Genomic DNA, 16,664 nt, shown 5'->3' on the forward strand with positions numbered 1-16,664 from the left:
AACTAATTGTTGTCTCCTGCCTCTGAGAGCCCTCTGAAGTCCCAACGAGTTAGTGTCTTCTCAAGAGATGAGAAAAGGGACTCACAAAATCAATTTATCAGGCTATTACGCATTGTCATCAGCCAAAACAAAAACCTGCTAAAGACAGGAGAAAAAGTAGAAGAAATGGGTCTCTGAGAAAAGGTTACAGAACATCCATCTTCTCTCCTCTTCTGATTGTTTCCTTTCTTTACCCATTTTCATACCCATTTCCCTCCACTAAAAGACACTTTATGACAAGCATTGTAATCTCTTTAGACCAGGGGGGAACCTCTTCTTTAGGACCGAATCTTTGCAAGGCATGAGTGACAGCGGGAAGGGGTCCAATTGCCACCGAAGACACTAGGCAATAAATCATCCACCCTGGCATCAAGTGGCTGGACTAGTCCCCACTTCCTGATGGCCACCAGTGCCTGGCGGTGACAAAACAGCTATTGTCAGCGCCCAGCAGCCACATTCCCTCCTTCTCCCTGCCGAGGTTTTAAGTTTACCTAAGACATAAGAAGCACAGATTATAGCATTGGGAAAGAAAAAGGGAAAGTCCACCATGGGCAGGAGCAGGGACATGGGAGAACGATGCCATCATCACATACTTTTGTAAGTCCAAACAATAGTAGCAACTGGAGAAGTGCCATCAGGTTTTTATTGGCAATTACTAAAATGTCTTTTGAAACCCTCCAGCCCAGACGGTGAATTTGTTTGCATGTTTTTAAGACTTTCCATTTCCAGGTGACCCCTGGTGCTGTGGTTATTCTTTAACTGAGGCAAGGCAGTACTAGGAGGTGTGCGCTGTTATAACCACAACAGCTCTTCATCAAACAGAACAATCTTAAGGAGGAAATACTGGATGGAAAAATAAGTTCTTGTCACCCAGATACAAAGATTGGAGCATGTTTTGGATTCTTTCAGGCCAAACCCAAAGATCTTTGCATTGTCAAGTTATCACACCAAATACCATCATGAATTTTTTATCATTTACAAGTAAGTTGCCATAAAAGGAGCTACAAAAATGCATCGTTTGTTCCAGTGAGAGGCTTGTGCAGTGCTGCTGCATAAAAGACGTTTATAGATAAGTTGTAATCAACTCAAGGTTACATATTAACTGATGAATTATGGTAAAGAGAGGACTACAAGACGGTAGTGGGATGAGTCTTTAAATCTGAAATGCCTCAGAAGGTCACCAAAGGATAAGAGTAGCAGAAAATTTATCACTACTGCATTTTTATCCTTATTGATTTTCCCCGAAGCGTCATTAGGGTGTTTCCTTTAGACAAATGAGCTAGAAAACACTAACCATTTATTAATTATTGTTGATGCTGGGAAAAATAACCCTTCCCTCCAGAATACCCCTTAACTTTAGTGCACTCGCTAAATGTAATGCAAGAGAGGAACTTAACTCTGGAAATTTAAATAATGAATTAGTTAACGTGTCATTGACTCCTCTATTCTGTGGTGGTAAGTGGAAATCTATGTGCATTTGTTTCTCAATGTGCTGTCATTCTGCATGTCCAGTGCGCCAGCTCTCAATTATAAGAACCATTTTGGGGGTATGAGAACGCAATAGATATTTAAAAAAAATTTCTGGAGCTCCCTAGTCAGGCAGACATGCCTTTCATTATCATAAGAAATATAGAGATTATATCATCCTTCCAAATATCGACTAGCCTGGGGGTGAACAGTTTTTGTTTGAGTGAGTGAGTAAAACATCATTAGTTTTTTCATGATCAGCATGGGAAAAGCTGACAAGTAGATTTTTCTGCTGGCTGGTATATTTTCATGACTATTTTGTAAGGTTGTGTTATATGGCTCTGCTTATAATGAAACTCCTTCATAGTTTTGTAACAAGGAAAAATATTCTTCCTTTCTTTCTAACTGAACTAGCAAAAGTAACCAGGACGCTCTTTTTTTTAACATTTTGAATTATTTAATGAAAAGCCTTTAAGGTCTTTGGATTCACAGTCAAATTGCTACAGAGAGTAAATGAGATGAAGGTTTTTCTAGGCTCTGTGACAGTTCTATCCCATTTCATCATCTTAACTAAAAAATAATCCTATCTAACTTGAAATCCACAGCAGCTGTAAGTAGAAAATAAATCCAAACCGCAGCTCAGACTTGTAACCTAACAGCTATCATAAATAATCAGAACCTATTTGAAGGTGGAAGATGGGACATTAGAAGCTATTTACACTACTAGAGTGATGCCATTGATCAGTAACAGCAACCCGTAGATAAGACTCATATGATGTCATGGTTATTTATGATGGGAATTGACAGTAAAGCTACTATAGAACTTTCTTCCCGACAGCTTCATTCATTTCTGTTTGTGATGCATTTTGCTGTTAAAGAAGCAATCAATAGCAAAATTGTGGTGATAAAAGTTATTACTGGTTAAATATATGAAAAATGTGCCTGTGTACATATACATATATAATGCCAACTATGAGAACATTAAAAAATTAGGTCAACAGAATTTACTTATTTTTTTTATTACCAATGTGCAGTAAAGCCATTTTATGTTCTTTGATGGTGAACGTGTACTACAGTCCGATTTATTTTCTAATCTCATCAAACTTATTGCAACCATGAGAAATGCAGTGTTGCAAAGATTTAATATAATGTTAGAGCTTCTCTGCAGTGAGCCTTATAGCTCACAGTGCATTGGTGCAGGTCAAAGGAGAGAAAAAAAGCCACACTGGAGTTCTGCTGTATATGTCCAGCATTAACTGTTTACATCCAGCAATTGAGAGGTTTTTAGCAACAAGCAAGGACTGCTGAAATATAAAAACATTCTTGCACCAGGTTCAGTGTGTATGTATGCAAATGCAAGTTTTGTGGACTGTTTTACAAAAAAAAAAAAGGCAAGAAGGTATTATTTTCGTATATATGGTGTTGGTCTTCTTGGTGACCATAATAATGAAGGTGGGATTGTGGCCATCCTTAGTGCAGTACACCTTGTTGCTGCCTCCTCTACAGGCGCTTTGGGCTGTCCTTGTGGGGACAGTGCTTTCCTCCCCACAGGCGTGAGCAGGCACTGGGTGGGCACTTGTGAGAGCGGTTGGAAGGGGTGATGTGGGAGAGGTCTTCTAGAAGGTCAGAGACAACCCAGCCAGGGATGGGTGACACCGTGTCATCTATAGCGTTGGGCTTGGCCCAGGGATGGGTGACACCGTGTCATCTATAGCGTTGAGCTTGGCCCAGCTGCAGAACACGTGTGGTAATTAAAGTGGTTGTCTCTATTGCTTCCATAGTACTACAAATTAACTGGTATTTCGGTTGCTACTTTTGTACAAGCCTTTTAAAGCACATTAAGACAGTATGTTGGTAAAAAAAGCTAGCAGAAAAAAATCTACATAAGAAATAAGGAAGGATAGTTTCCACATTAAGTGAAGGATCATATTAGCCTATTGCTTCCTTAAGCTTTCCAAATTTTTTGTGCATTTCACTTTTTATTAGGTAGTTTATAACGAAAACGAAAGTTTCATTCCATTTTTGTAACCTAAGATTTGTGCAAAACAAAATGTTGATCAGGTTCTCTCCATTAAATGAAAAAAACGTGAAGATGGATACATGTTTAGGTATGCAATATAGCCTGCAATAGCCAGTCAATTGGAATTACTAACCCCAGACGCTACAGAAACCAGCACTGGAGACTGAAAACTGAAACTGATAATACACAGAAACTGTATAAAAACTCATGTGAGTCACAAGAAATTAAAAAGCAGTATAAGGGAGAGGAGAGAGAATGACTGAAATCTTTCTTTCGATAGTGTCTGTATAGGGTATAAACTGATTTTTGAAAGTATACTGTTGTTTCAGGCCAGCGTTAGTCCAATGTTATTTGTTCATCAGCAAAATCAGAGCGATTGGCAGGCCAATACCGATTGTTATTTGTTTCTTAAGTTAATTTTCACTACTGAACAACTATAGAAAATGCATGTATCCTAATTATCCTAATCTTGGCTAATTTATAAAATTCTTCAGTAAATTAATCTGTATTTAATCTTCTGTTATACGTGCCCTCATCCTTAGAGGAACTGGCTTATCTTTTAAACAATCCAGACTCTATTTTGTATAGGTCCTTTATGTATTTGATTGTATGTACACAGCAGGTCAAAGGCAGTGCTTCCCAAGACCATTGTTGGCCTGGAACAATAAATATTAGACTTAATTTAAATGGGTCAGAGTTCATTCTCATCCACTGCCCATGTATATGGCAAAACCGTCTGGTCAGTCATTTAGTCAAGACAGAAAGAGTCAGTGTCAACAAACTGCTAATGAAACAATGTGTATTTGATGGAGCTTCTTCTAAGCCACAACAAATCAATGTGTGATGTTATATACATGTATTTAGGTCCTTCTGATGATCTATTTAAAACAGTAAAATCCAACAAAGTTAGTATTATGTTTCAGCATGTCTTGTTATGACTATTTTTTTTTCGAGATTTACAATTTGTACCTGACAATGTGGTTATCCAGTTAAATAGAGATGTACCTCTTGGTGGGATTTTTTTTTGGTGCGTGTGATGAAGAAATATTGCTCTTATTAATATTTCACACATTTTATAGGTAGTACTACCTCTATGACTTCATACTGTTCTTCTCAAATGGTCCCCAGGTTGCACTCAGGAAATGTTATTACAAGACTTTCTGTCATATTTTGTGAAAGGATGGGTTCCTGCATCTGGCCGAGAGCAGGGGTGCTCACGCTGGAATTTCAACCACCCTTCCAACAGCTTGCAGTGTGGCTGCTCCTTATAGTTACTAATTGTCATCCACAGGGCAACAGCAAACTGCTAAAATAAGATAGGACAACCGGGTGGATCACAGTCATTATGCAGGAAACAACGCAAGCTTTTATTTCGTTGTGGCTTACAGCTGGTGTGTTAAAGCCACCGCAGAGAAAAGCGATTTGGGATGGCAAGACATGTTTTCCAGTGACCATTTGCCTAAAATGTCATGACTGGGCAAATTGCCTAGAATTGGGAATTTTCTCCTTGGAAAATCAGGGTAGGGCTTTGCTTTCTCTTATAATTTTCGAGCTGGTATTTCCAAGGCACTTTACAGATATTACATTTCGGAATGTCTAAATGCCAAGCATTAGCATTCACTGGTTTTAACCATAGAGATAAGTTGGTCTTTTACAGTGAGAGAAACATAAGCATAGGGAGGTTAAAATGACCATTTTCATACTCACTATCTAAGCGTTAGGCTTATAAACTCTATTTTTCTGTGTCTAAGCAGGCAGCCCAAGTGCTGCTCAGCAGCCACCATTGACTGCAGAAATTATGGGGTGGATAAGTTTGCCTCTTTTGTTTTCAGTGTTTCAGAACGAGCTCGACTCCAGCTGTGTTAGGTATTTTTTGGGTTATTTATGCCCAACAACAGTCATATGTTAATGACCCATCTGTGCTTTGAAGCTGACATGTCTCTGAGGTGAACTGGATGAAGAAAGAGGCTGTTCATTGTTATTTAGGATTTTATAATGTTAAATGTGTGCTGACCATGTTGGAAAGAAACACAGGGATGCATCTTCATCCAGAGGTTGCTATTGCTCCTGTTGACCGCAGTCCTTTCGGGGAATATATGCAGAGAGAGCATTGTTGTACAAGGACATAGTAAAATCAAATACCAAAGGGTCCCAGTCCCAAAGACATTACTCTTGCACCCAAGATGTACTGCTTATCATTTAATTATTTATCTGGATTTTCTCTAGTCACTAACAAGGCAATCCTGTTGAATACAACAAAAATCAGTAGAAAATTGGTCCAGTCCTGTTACTCAAGTGGATTGGAGTAGAGAGGCACTACCTAAATGTTAAAGGAAAAAAACCTCAAAGACAAAAAGTTTATTTGGATTTGTATAAAACTTGAGTATAGTTTATGCAAACCCCTTTTTAGTTGAACAGCAAAATCCTCCATTGGCATGAATAATCACCTCCGAATGAGCTGCTACTGTGAGGTTATAAATGGATTTTACAACAGTTTCTAAGAGTAAAACAGCCTATCCTCTGCCTCTTTTGCATGCTATAGTACAAATCCCTTGAGCTCAAGTTTTCAGAAGTTGCCATCAAGTTTCTCTCCACGTGATCTGTTTTCTAGCAGAGCCGACCATCCGACTCCTGCAGGGACTGTAACTAAGAGCTGCTGGGGTCAGGTCACCGGCAAAGTCAGCTCCTGCTAACTAGAGGCAGAAAGCTCACACAAGGAAGGTACTTCTAAAAATGTGGCTGGTTTAGAGGTGTTTTTTCATCTGTAATCAAGGGATGCATTGGGTGCTTGAAGTGGACTGCATTAGTAATTCAGTGGACTGAATTCATTTGGACTGAATTAGTAATGTAGACATTAACTGAAATTTAAATTCTTAGAGAGAATACACTGTGTAGGAACACACCATGCTCCTCCCTCTGAAGACAAATGTCTCTGAGATTGCTTCAGTTTAAGTAAATTTTTTTTTATCACTTGGCATGCTTCAAATTTCCAGCAAAGGTGAGTTTCCCGTGCTAGGACGGACCTTGGGAGCTGCTGCTGTCTGAACACTGCTTGAATGCAGGATACATCTTACATCGACAGGTTCTGGATTTGGGCATGTGTTAACTGCCCGGCTCCTCTCATTGAATAGTACCGCCTTTAAAAGACAGCCAATTGCTGAAACTCCCAATGTGAAAATAAAACCTTTGTCAGTGTTTATTAGTAGACAACATTGTCTATTTTATTGTAGCGTAGAAGTTGTTGCTGCCGTTGAGCACACATCCATCTTTGTTCCTGGATAGAATCTCTCTAAATTAAAATCTCTCTTAATTTCTTAGTTCCAGTCTAACGGTTTCTACAGGACTGTCTCTTCTTTTTTATTCTTTTATTTTTTTTTTAGTTTAGTTTACACTCAGGTTTCTTTTGTACTCTTGCTTTCTTAATTACATGTACCTTTGATTAGGATGAACATTACTGGCACACAGATAAACTGAGAACAAAGATTTCTGCAGCTTGGGGTATTTGACCCAGAAGCTTATCTATCTGTGGATGTAACTATTCATATCTGTTGTTCCTACAGTCAGGAATTTGCCCCAGCAAATTGGTGCTAACAAACGCAGTTGCCCAGGGTGCCTGTTTTGCACACACATGTATTTATCCAGATGTTCAAAACAGATTTTTCCTTTAACAATGTGTCAATGAATTATTATGACGTATTTTGACATGTCAGCAAAGGGGAGTTGTTTCATATGTGAAACAATTGTGGGGCAGTAAACCTTGCTGCCTTCAGGATTTTTGCCATCATCCAGCTACTGTTGAACTTGAGCTTTGAATTGTTCCACTGATTTCCCGGGACTTGCTGCAGAAATGGATTTGTGCATTCTTCGCTCTCCATTTTTGGATGTACTGTCAGTGTAGCTCAGGTGGAAATTCAGATGCTCCTTTGCTCAGGTATTTCTGCCCCCTAAAATATCCTGCAATACTCAACAGCAGAGCTCAGCCCGCATCACACTGAAAGGATGATGACTATGTAAACGGAGAAGGAAGAAGTTAGGCATGAAACTGAGGACAACAAGATTCTTTGGACTTTTTTCTTGTGGGAAAGGGGAAAAGATATTGTAAAGAGCAGAACAGCACCTGCTGAGAATGCTGAGAACTGATTGTGTACCCAAGTAAAGCAGTCATGGGTAAATGCTGGAAAAAAAGTAGTTGGAGGAGCCTTGTTTGGAGCTCTGAAAATGCAAAGGTGTTGTGAAGGCAGAGAGAGCTGGCTTGCATAATACTCCTCCTAGGGGCTGCAGGAGCCTCTGCACCAGGCAGAAACCATCAGAGCATCCAAGCACCTTCCCTTCAGCAGGAGCTGCTGCAGCTGCCTGGAAACCTGACTTAGAGCCAGTAAAGGTGAGCATTCATATAAGAGTTTTATTGATGCAGTATAGCCCTTTTTGCTGCTTTAGTCTCTCTACAAGCCTTGCCTGCAAGTTGTGGCTGGTCAAACAACCACAGGTTGCTAAACGCTGTGTTTGAGCCCAGCAAAGTAACAGTGCTTAAAGGAACTTGAAACAGTTTTTAATTCTGCTTGTCCTACACTTGAGGATGAGACATTAATATTGCTCCCTTACAACATTTCCCTTGTTGGGGAAGTCCATTACCCTCATGTTTGGGGAGTTTTTCACTTCCAACACTGATTTTTTTTTTTTTTTTCCAATCCTTCCTTCCTCATTTGTCCTAAGTTGCAGAAAGTTAGGGACTACAAAGAATGCAAAACTCATCCTATAGGAGATACAACTGTAATAAAAATATGGGTTAAGTTGGAGTCCTACCAACCTCAATTTTGTTCTTTTTAGAAGCATTTTAAGCCACCTCTACAGTTTGTGTAAATTACACACACAATATTAGTGTGCGAATACATTAAATATGCTTTCATATGTTTGCCTGTCATATTATAAAAGCAGCAATAAAATACTGAGAGTATATTATACTTATTAATGTACATTTGTAATACACAATCATTAATCACAAAGTACTAATAACAGACTTTTTTATCGTGTTGAGGCAAAACTTGCCAGCTTTGACTGTTAAGACTGACTTTACAACTACCTGCCTGCCAGCTTTAAACACGGTGGAGGGAATATTTCATGGGGAAAACGCAAGGTCCCTAAAACATCTGGTTGTAAACCTGCAGTAGGGTCTGAAGCAATAATAAAGCTTGTGATGGATGAGTCACGTGAAGCTTCCTTCACCAAAAAGCTGTTGCATTTCAGGCTTATTCTTCTCTAATAATAGACTTTCAGGACCTGGACAATAGCCAGAGCTTTTCCCCTTATTCTTGAAGGGGTGAATGGCAGCACTGGGCAGGGCGCAGCTCTTCAGTGGGGGACAGGAGACATCCTGCTTTCCCAGCTCCGTGGGATGAGAGGTGTCCTCAGCTTTACACTCAGTGTATGGCCCTTATGGCTCTTGGTGGGACTGGGACTGGTGCAGGTGCAGGGAGCCTTCCTCCAGCTCCCTCTGCTCCTCCCTTCCCTACCTGCCCTTCACATCTGCTTAAGAGGATCTTACATCCTTGTGGTTTCTGCTCATGCAAAATATTTTGCCTCCTTTTCATTCTCGGAGATGACCATGGCTCTGGAAGGTGTGGGCGAGGATTTTGACCTGGGTGCCACAAAGCCCATGGTGAATCTAGTGAGAACAGTCCCTGCACCTTCAGGCTTTGGATTTTCTTCTGGAATGGTGTAGCTAAACTGCTGTTGGGCTGCCTTATTAACTCAGATGCTACTTCCCTCTGACTGGCCTTTGATTCACAGCTTTGTTATCTATTTGAGAATCAGATTTCCTGAAAACACCTCAAGAATCTATTTACAGCCAAGTGGAAAATTTTCCCATAGCCATATGTTTCCTATGTAAATGTATGTGGTGACCTCGGAGCCATCTAAATCCCTGTGCACATCTCACTTGCTCAGTGGGGCTTTTTTTTTTTGGTGAATCAGAAGTAAAATCAAAAGCCTCTTTGAGGATTACTGAAAAGGAATTCCACATGTGTTAGTGTGTGTGCACACAGACCGTTTTTTTCAGAGCACAATCTCACTAAAATCAAATTAATATAATCTGTACATGCTTTTAAAAGATTAACCCCCCAAAGATGAAACTGGAAAGCCTTTTGAGTTTTTATAGGAGACAAGCAATTTATGTGGTCCATCATGTGCATTTTCAGACCAGTGTTAGAGCAGATTTTCAGCACAATAGAAGAAAACTACAGTTCCATCATGAGCTGTAGACTTCAACAGTCTATTGCAATCCAAACATTTAACACAAAAAAATGATCTGTTCTCAGTGTCATCCTTCTAGAAGGAAAACATTCCCTTCTTCCCAAAGTCACCTGTAAATCTTTGAGCTCTACTACTGACTGGATCCCGGAGGCTCAGTTCCATCACCCTCTCCTCAAAAGAGGTGTTTTGGCCTCAAAACTGTTTAGAAGCCCCAGAAATGATCTTGTAGTTGCAAATTCTGCCTAGGTCTCCTGTTTAGTATCAGAGAGAAAGCAGCTGGAAAGACACTCTCACTTCTTTTATTAGGAGAAAAATCCCTGCCTCTCATCATGTTCTCCATCCTTATCTTAACAACTCCCCAGTAAATTTAGAAATTGAGGAAAGTGCTTTAGTGACAGACTTAAAGACTGAATCCTCTGTTCTCAGGACAGATACAAATCAAGGTCATGCCCTTTCTTTTGTACTCTTCCAAAGATGCTTAAAATTTGGTTTCCTCTTGCTTGCTTTAAATTGCATCTTCTCTAAAAAGGGATAGTGTTCTTTCAGTGAACGTACATCACTGAAATGGATTAAATGGGACTGGCATAGAAAATTAGCAGCATTTTACCCAAAGACTACATTATTTCTCACACAGATAACAAATTAAATTTGCAGAAATCAAGTCCATAATTTTAGAATATGCTATGTATATATACCATGCATCTTTCTTGTAGGACAATGAAAACATTGATATTCTGTAGTAGTGACTTTCTTATATCTTAAGATCAGTAATAGGACAGGGGAAACAGTTAAAAAACTGTTGTAAACCATCACACAGCAGATGCAAAATCCACTGCATCCCAAAGGCTGTAGCTCCTTCTTATTTGTATTTGTTTTAATCCGCACATGCATACTTAAATACAGGGGTAGTATGCATTTCACAAACCTGCTTGTGCAGAAGTGCTCTCATTCCCCCCCGTGGATTCTCCCCCACCCCATTTCCCTGTGGTGAATGGGTGAAACGGAGTCTGTGCTCTGCGGAGGAACAGGCTGGGGCAGCATCCTAATAGCATTACCTGTTGTTTTTTTTTTTTAAGATGGCTTTCGGACCATTCCAGGCTCCATACCTCTGTTTTGCAGCCTCATTAGCTTTCATGGCTTGATTTCAGTGATGTGTCTACTTGACATTTATTTGCTTTATGAATTGAGGTTTTAATTCACTTATTTTGCTTTTAGCGAGTGAGTGGATCCACGCTGTAAAGTTTTAAGACTTGCTCTTGAAACACTATCTTCTTGGCTAATAAACCAAGATGATGACAAGATCTGTAGTGAATATTCAAATAAATGTGATTACTTCATTTCTTGTCAACAGAGGAGGTGAAAAGTGCAGCTTAACTGGCTTGGTAAGATGGGAAGGAGGGGCTGGGAAAAAGCAAGAGACAACAAAGAGATAGTTTGTAAGATTTAGTGGCTTTTTTCAGCAGGGGTGTTGAGAAGTCAGTGTTGCAAAGTTCAGCCGGGTCAAACAAAGTGCAGAAACTTTCTTATATTCATTGAGAAAAGCTTGATATATGCTTCCAAAATTCAAATGATAGGAAAAAAGTAGACGGGTAGATGATGTGCTGCTTTTACCTCGTCTAAACAGGCTGAAGTTTGCACTGAGACTATATTAACCTTTTTACATCATAAGGTAGAAAGTCCACTATCTTACACAAACTACAACTGTGATAAAATGGTCTTTCAGGAAATCATAAAAGAGCGTTACACCAGTGATGGTGTTTCCTGGCTTGAAGATTGACTGACTCAGAAAGGTACACTTCTGTAAATGACCTTTTTAGCCTGCATCTTTAACAATAATAAAGTAATAATTTTCAAAGGCAGATTGGGCAAAACTTGGTCAGGATTATTTGCATACAGGCAATTAGCTGTGCAGCAGGTGCATTGAATTTGCTTTTTTGGCAAAGAAAATGCAGAGTCATCTCCAGGAAGGTGATGTCCCTGGGAAAGGCAGGGCACTATTTGGTTTATCTGTAGACAGTACACAATGTTTTCCAGCCAAAGTGGTGATGCTGTTAGTGTGGAGCAATAAGATATTGTTTACATAGATAAAATCTTTGTCTTGGATGAAAATGGCAAGGTGGGTCTGTTCCATTAACCTTTGCTTTGACTTTAGAGTGTCCTTGGGAGCATCTCTATGCAGCTTTCCATATACTGACTCATCCCGGGTTACAATCTTCCTTCAATATTTAAAAAAATATATTCTTTGCAACTGACAGATTTTGTGGTGCAAGGTTAGATTTTATTAATTGCTGAAAAACTTACTGTGTTTTTTCCAGCCTGTCTTCTAGATTTGCTTTTGGAGGGATTCATCTTTGTGGAGTCACAGGGGTTTTTGAGGATAGTGAAAGAAGTTGATACAGAGGACTACATTTCCTCCTTCCTGCAGGTTTCTGTACTCATAGGATTTTCCATGCCTGTGTGTGCTCTAGTGTCTCCCAGTGTAGATGTGGATTATAATTCTTACCTGTCTAACTGGATGTTGCATTGCTAAAATCATTAGTATCTCTACAGAGCCCTAAAGTCTTCATGTTCACAGTCCCACTTGGGCAAAATCTTAATTTCTCTGGTCTCTCACTATAGGAATGTACACAGCCTCACTTTCCAAACTTTAAGCTTAGACTATTTCTTCCAGACACGTGATGTAAAGGGCTTTTAAAGTACTTGGCCAACCAGCAAATCAGTTGATGAGATTTGTTATCAAATTAATTTGGAAAAAAATTTCTCTGGCTTCAGGCTATACATGGAAGGCGTTATCCTGGAGAGAGGCACTGTCAGAAAGTCATAAGCAAGAGAATATAGAAGGCTACTGTTAATAAAAGCTGTCATGGAATGCTGGCTATAGATGTTGATGACCAATATAATGAACTCCTCTTGTCTTCCTCATCTGGGGGATAGATAATCCGTAGTGTCAGTCCTGCTGTGTTGTACTGTTATTCTCTCAGAAGCTGTGATGGCCCTGGAGATGGGCACAGCACAGAGGTAGTTACGCAGCACTTAAGTGTTTAACATAATGTAGTCTGTTCCGATGGCAGGTGATAGAGGACTTACTCTTAAAAGTATTTTTATACCACGGTGATTATGCTTCAGACTTGCCAAGTGAATGTAGAGATGGGGAGACATTAAGTGGACTGAGAAAAGAATGCAAGAAAACATTATAATCCAGAAACTAGATAGCTGCCTCGAACAGAAGAAAGACTTGTGATGTCAAATGAGAGCTTCACGTGATAACAAGACCAATGTTTTATTTACGAAGTCTTGCAAACAACACTGAAGATCAGGGTAACCATTTTTCTTTTTGCAGCTGTTAATTCCACCTAAGAAAGGAGAGGCACTGACCAAAAAGGTATTAAACACCAAACAGAAGGGTTTGCATTGCTATTGTTTTTATTTTTTTAAAGCAACTGTTACCTTTTCTCTTGGGAAACAAAATTTATCTCAACACGTTAAGATGAGAAGCAGAAAGTCTGTTGGTTAATATATATTTCAATTTAAGACTGGAAGAAAGCAGTTTTTATTTTTATTTATACTTGAGAAGTTTAATCTTTTATTTTTACTGTCATTCTACCTATCAAAACAAGATTTCCTTAAGATCCTTGTGGTTTGACCAGAGTACATCTCTTTTCTCCACATGCTCATTTCTCAAGATTCTCATGGGACTTCTGTGAGGTGATGAATAAGCCTCAAAGATTCAGTTTTGGTTCCCATCTGGCATAATACCACGGGTATGATGGACTATCCTGAAGTAGCTCACTGGATCTGCAAATTTACATTGTAAATTGAGCAGTTTAGAGAAAAAATGTTATCAATTAATTCACAACTGGGTCTATTCAGAGAGACAAGAGAATTCTCCCTTAGTTAAACTCCTCACTTCAATTTTCCTGGTATTTCAGGTTTTCTTGGTACCTGTAGATTACACGCGATACACTGTGATATTGAAGGAAAAGAAGGTGACAAGCAACAGGCGTTGTGATGAGGTTTTGGGACCTTCTGGCCTTGTCTGAAATGCTTATAAAACTTTTTCAAAGTTTTCTGACACTTTCTGTCCAAATCCAGGATGGAGCTGGAGGTGCAAAGCCACCTACTCCAATGGCTGGAATGACACAGAATCACTGTTCAACAGATCAAAATGCTGTTGAAGGTTCACAGTCAAGAGCATTTGTCACTTGCGGCCTCTCTGGGACCTGGCACAGGCTGGTCAGGATGTTTTTTTTCTGTAGTTTTGCAGAATATTGTTGAAGCTGGACTCTGAGTAGATGCACTCTGGAGTGCTGCCCTCATTATGTATCCATACTGCTTCCAGCAAACAGAGAGAGAGAATATAAATGGACTAAGTTGAGAATATTGGATGATTTTGCCGAAGTGTCCGTGGGAGAGCTATGGACCTTAGAGTAGTGGCAGAAAACGGCTGTGCAGAAAAACTGAATAACAGAGATGACTGAGAAGGTCTCAGCCTTCTTAGGAGGTTTCAGAGAAGAGGTTGTGGGGTGGACTCCATCGTCTGCCTAGAGATGTCTTCTCTGTGGATTGTTCTCAAGCTGTTCCCAGAAAGGTTACGTGAGGATCATTTGTGCCTAATATAAAATTTGGTCTAATAGTTAATAGTACAGTACTGCAATGCAATAGTAATAATGATTCTATAACAATAATAACAGTGAGCAGTCAGTAGAGCAGGCTGCTCCATTTTCCTCTGACAGGTAACGGCTACTTTAGGATTGACTCTAAAATTCCACTTTTCACTTACAATTACCACCCTGACTTGGGTTTCCTTCTATGAGCTCAGCACAGTGATGGAATTGCAGAGCTCCTCTGTCTAAACCTGTGCATTTAGGCTGCTTTAACGTGATCCCTTTTACTTTGGAATTTGAAAAATAAAAAGGGAAGTTTTGAAATACTATGGCTCACTTTAAGACAACAGTTCCAGGGGAGATTGTATTCTGGCTAACGTACAGAATAAATGCTTTTGAAGCATGCTCTTGTTCTTCCTATTTACAAACAACCAAACGAATTAGCATTTTAACAGTATTGAGCAATTCTAAACATGTGAGGCGATTATTTCTGCAGTTTATTTTTTCACCACATGGATGTTAAGGGTTAACAGTTCCTCAGCATATAACTGACAGTGGTAATATTCTCTTTAGTCCAAAGCGGAAGAAGAGGGGAGTTGCTTGTTGTTATAAAAGCAGGGAATTTCTGGATCTTAGTAAAATAAACCAGGACTTTGTTTCTTGAAGTAATTATTCTCTGGAGAGAGAATAGGAAAGATGGAGGCAATTAGGAATGACCTTGCATCACTGGATTGTTGAGAACTTCTGGATCAGTGGCTGATATTTTCATAACTCCATTTAAGCTGAGCTTTTTTTAAGCTGTTGTTGCCACCGCTAGAGAAAACAGAGCATTTAATGGCTGGTCCAAAGCCCACTGATACAGAGGGTTTCAAGATGTGCTTGTGCTTGGGTGGGCAAAGTAAGGAGCACAGAAATGTACCCTGGGGCACTGGGGACTCAGTCAGCACATGGGAAGGGGTTGTGAGCTCCTGCATGGTCCTAGCCCACATGGGACACATGCTTTGGGTGCTTTGCCCACTGCAGGTTCTGCTAAGGCAAAACTGTGCAGGTTGTTATGTCCCTCGGATGACTGAGGTCACCACGTTTACTGGGACAGTGAGAAGAAACAAACCTGTGAATGCTTTTTGGTAACCTCCACCTAACCCCTTTTAAGTGGAGATTTGCCTTGTGGTGTTTTTTTTTTCTTCTGAAAACTATCTTTTGAGTGTTATCATTTAAGAAGTGTGTTTAACTTTTATGTGTGAGGTTGGCAATGAATTACTATAAAGCAAATAAAACTGTCCTAGCAGCCTGAAAGTGGTGATACAGCAGATAGCATTCACACCCTCATCTTTGTATTCCCTTCCTTCAAGGATATCGGTAGGCAAACAAGGCTGAGTCTCCAATATGTTTAATAAAGGAGCAATTCCTTAAGTTTCCTGACCTAGCTGTGGGAAAGATAATGCACTCGTCCCATTGCTCTGCTCCAGACTGATAGCGTTCCCTGGGCACGGCAGGATGCAAACATTGCCAGCCTGAAGTCCCTGGAAGCCAAGTTTTGGCTTAGATCTTCTGCCTGGACTACTAATTTGGGAACACTTTCCTTTCTCTGGGAGCAGATGAACAGTCTCCAAAATAATAAGCAAGCCTTAGCCCAGTAGTTAGCGCAGCTTCAGCAACACAGACATACTTTTCTCGAATATGTTTCTCAACTACTGTCGCTTTTGTAATCTGATATCATCAGAGCTCAGAAGAGTCAAAAGAAAAATGTTTCCATGAATGGCAGATGCATGTAAGGACCGATCTCCGTGCCGCATACCGCTGCAGAGGAGGTTACTCTGAAAAAAAAGACATGCAAAATTTTTTCACGGCTTTTATGTTATTTGGTTTGTTTGATGTTCTTCTAGCTCTGGCAGACTGCAGAAAAGTCGTTTTCTCTCATGGAGGCCATCACCTTTTGAATGATATAAAGGAGTTGCTCTGTTCTTTTCAGTTGTTTTTCTATGTATTTACTTAACAATTTCATTTTCTGAGTAGTTGTTGAAAGACCAGGAGTTTGTAAATTATACAACACTAAGTAGTGGATACTGTCCATGGCTTTAGGCCCAGACACTGTCAAATGCTTCTCCAGATTCTGACTGGTTTGAGAAAATCATTGCAAATTACAGAACTACCAACTTTTTTATTATTATTATTTAAATATTTTGTTTCTTTGTTTTTGCTTGGTATATTCTTACTTGCCTCTGTAGCTAGCAACTGGTTTTCAGAAGGGGTTGGAGCTGGGTTGTCGCACATATGGAAGTGAA

The 16,664-nt window shown here is 39.7% G+C and overlaps 1 protein-coding gene across 6 annotated transcripts in view; it reads left to right on the top strand.

Moving 5' to 3' along the window:
- MECOM (MDS1 and EVI1 complex locus) overlaps positions 1–16,664 on the top strand; it is a 344,439-nt gene that overhangs the window by 175,358 nt on the left and 152,417 nt on the right. The window lies entirely within an intron of this gene.

Source organism: Cuculus canorus, chromosome 9 (assembly GCF_017976375.1).
Source record: "Cuculus canorus isolate bCucCan1 chromosome 9, bCucCan1.pri, whole genome shotgun sequence".
In the NCBI taxonomy this organism is placed as follows: Eukaryota; Metazoa; Chordata; class Aves; order Cuculiformes; family Cuculidae; genus Cuculus; species Cuculus canorus.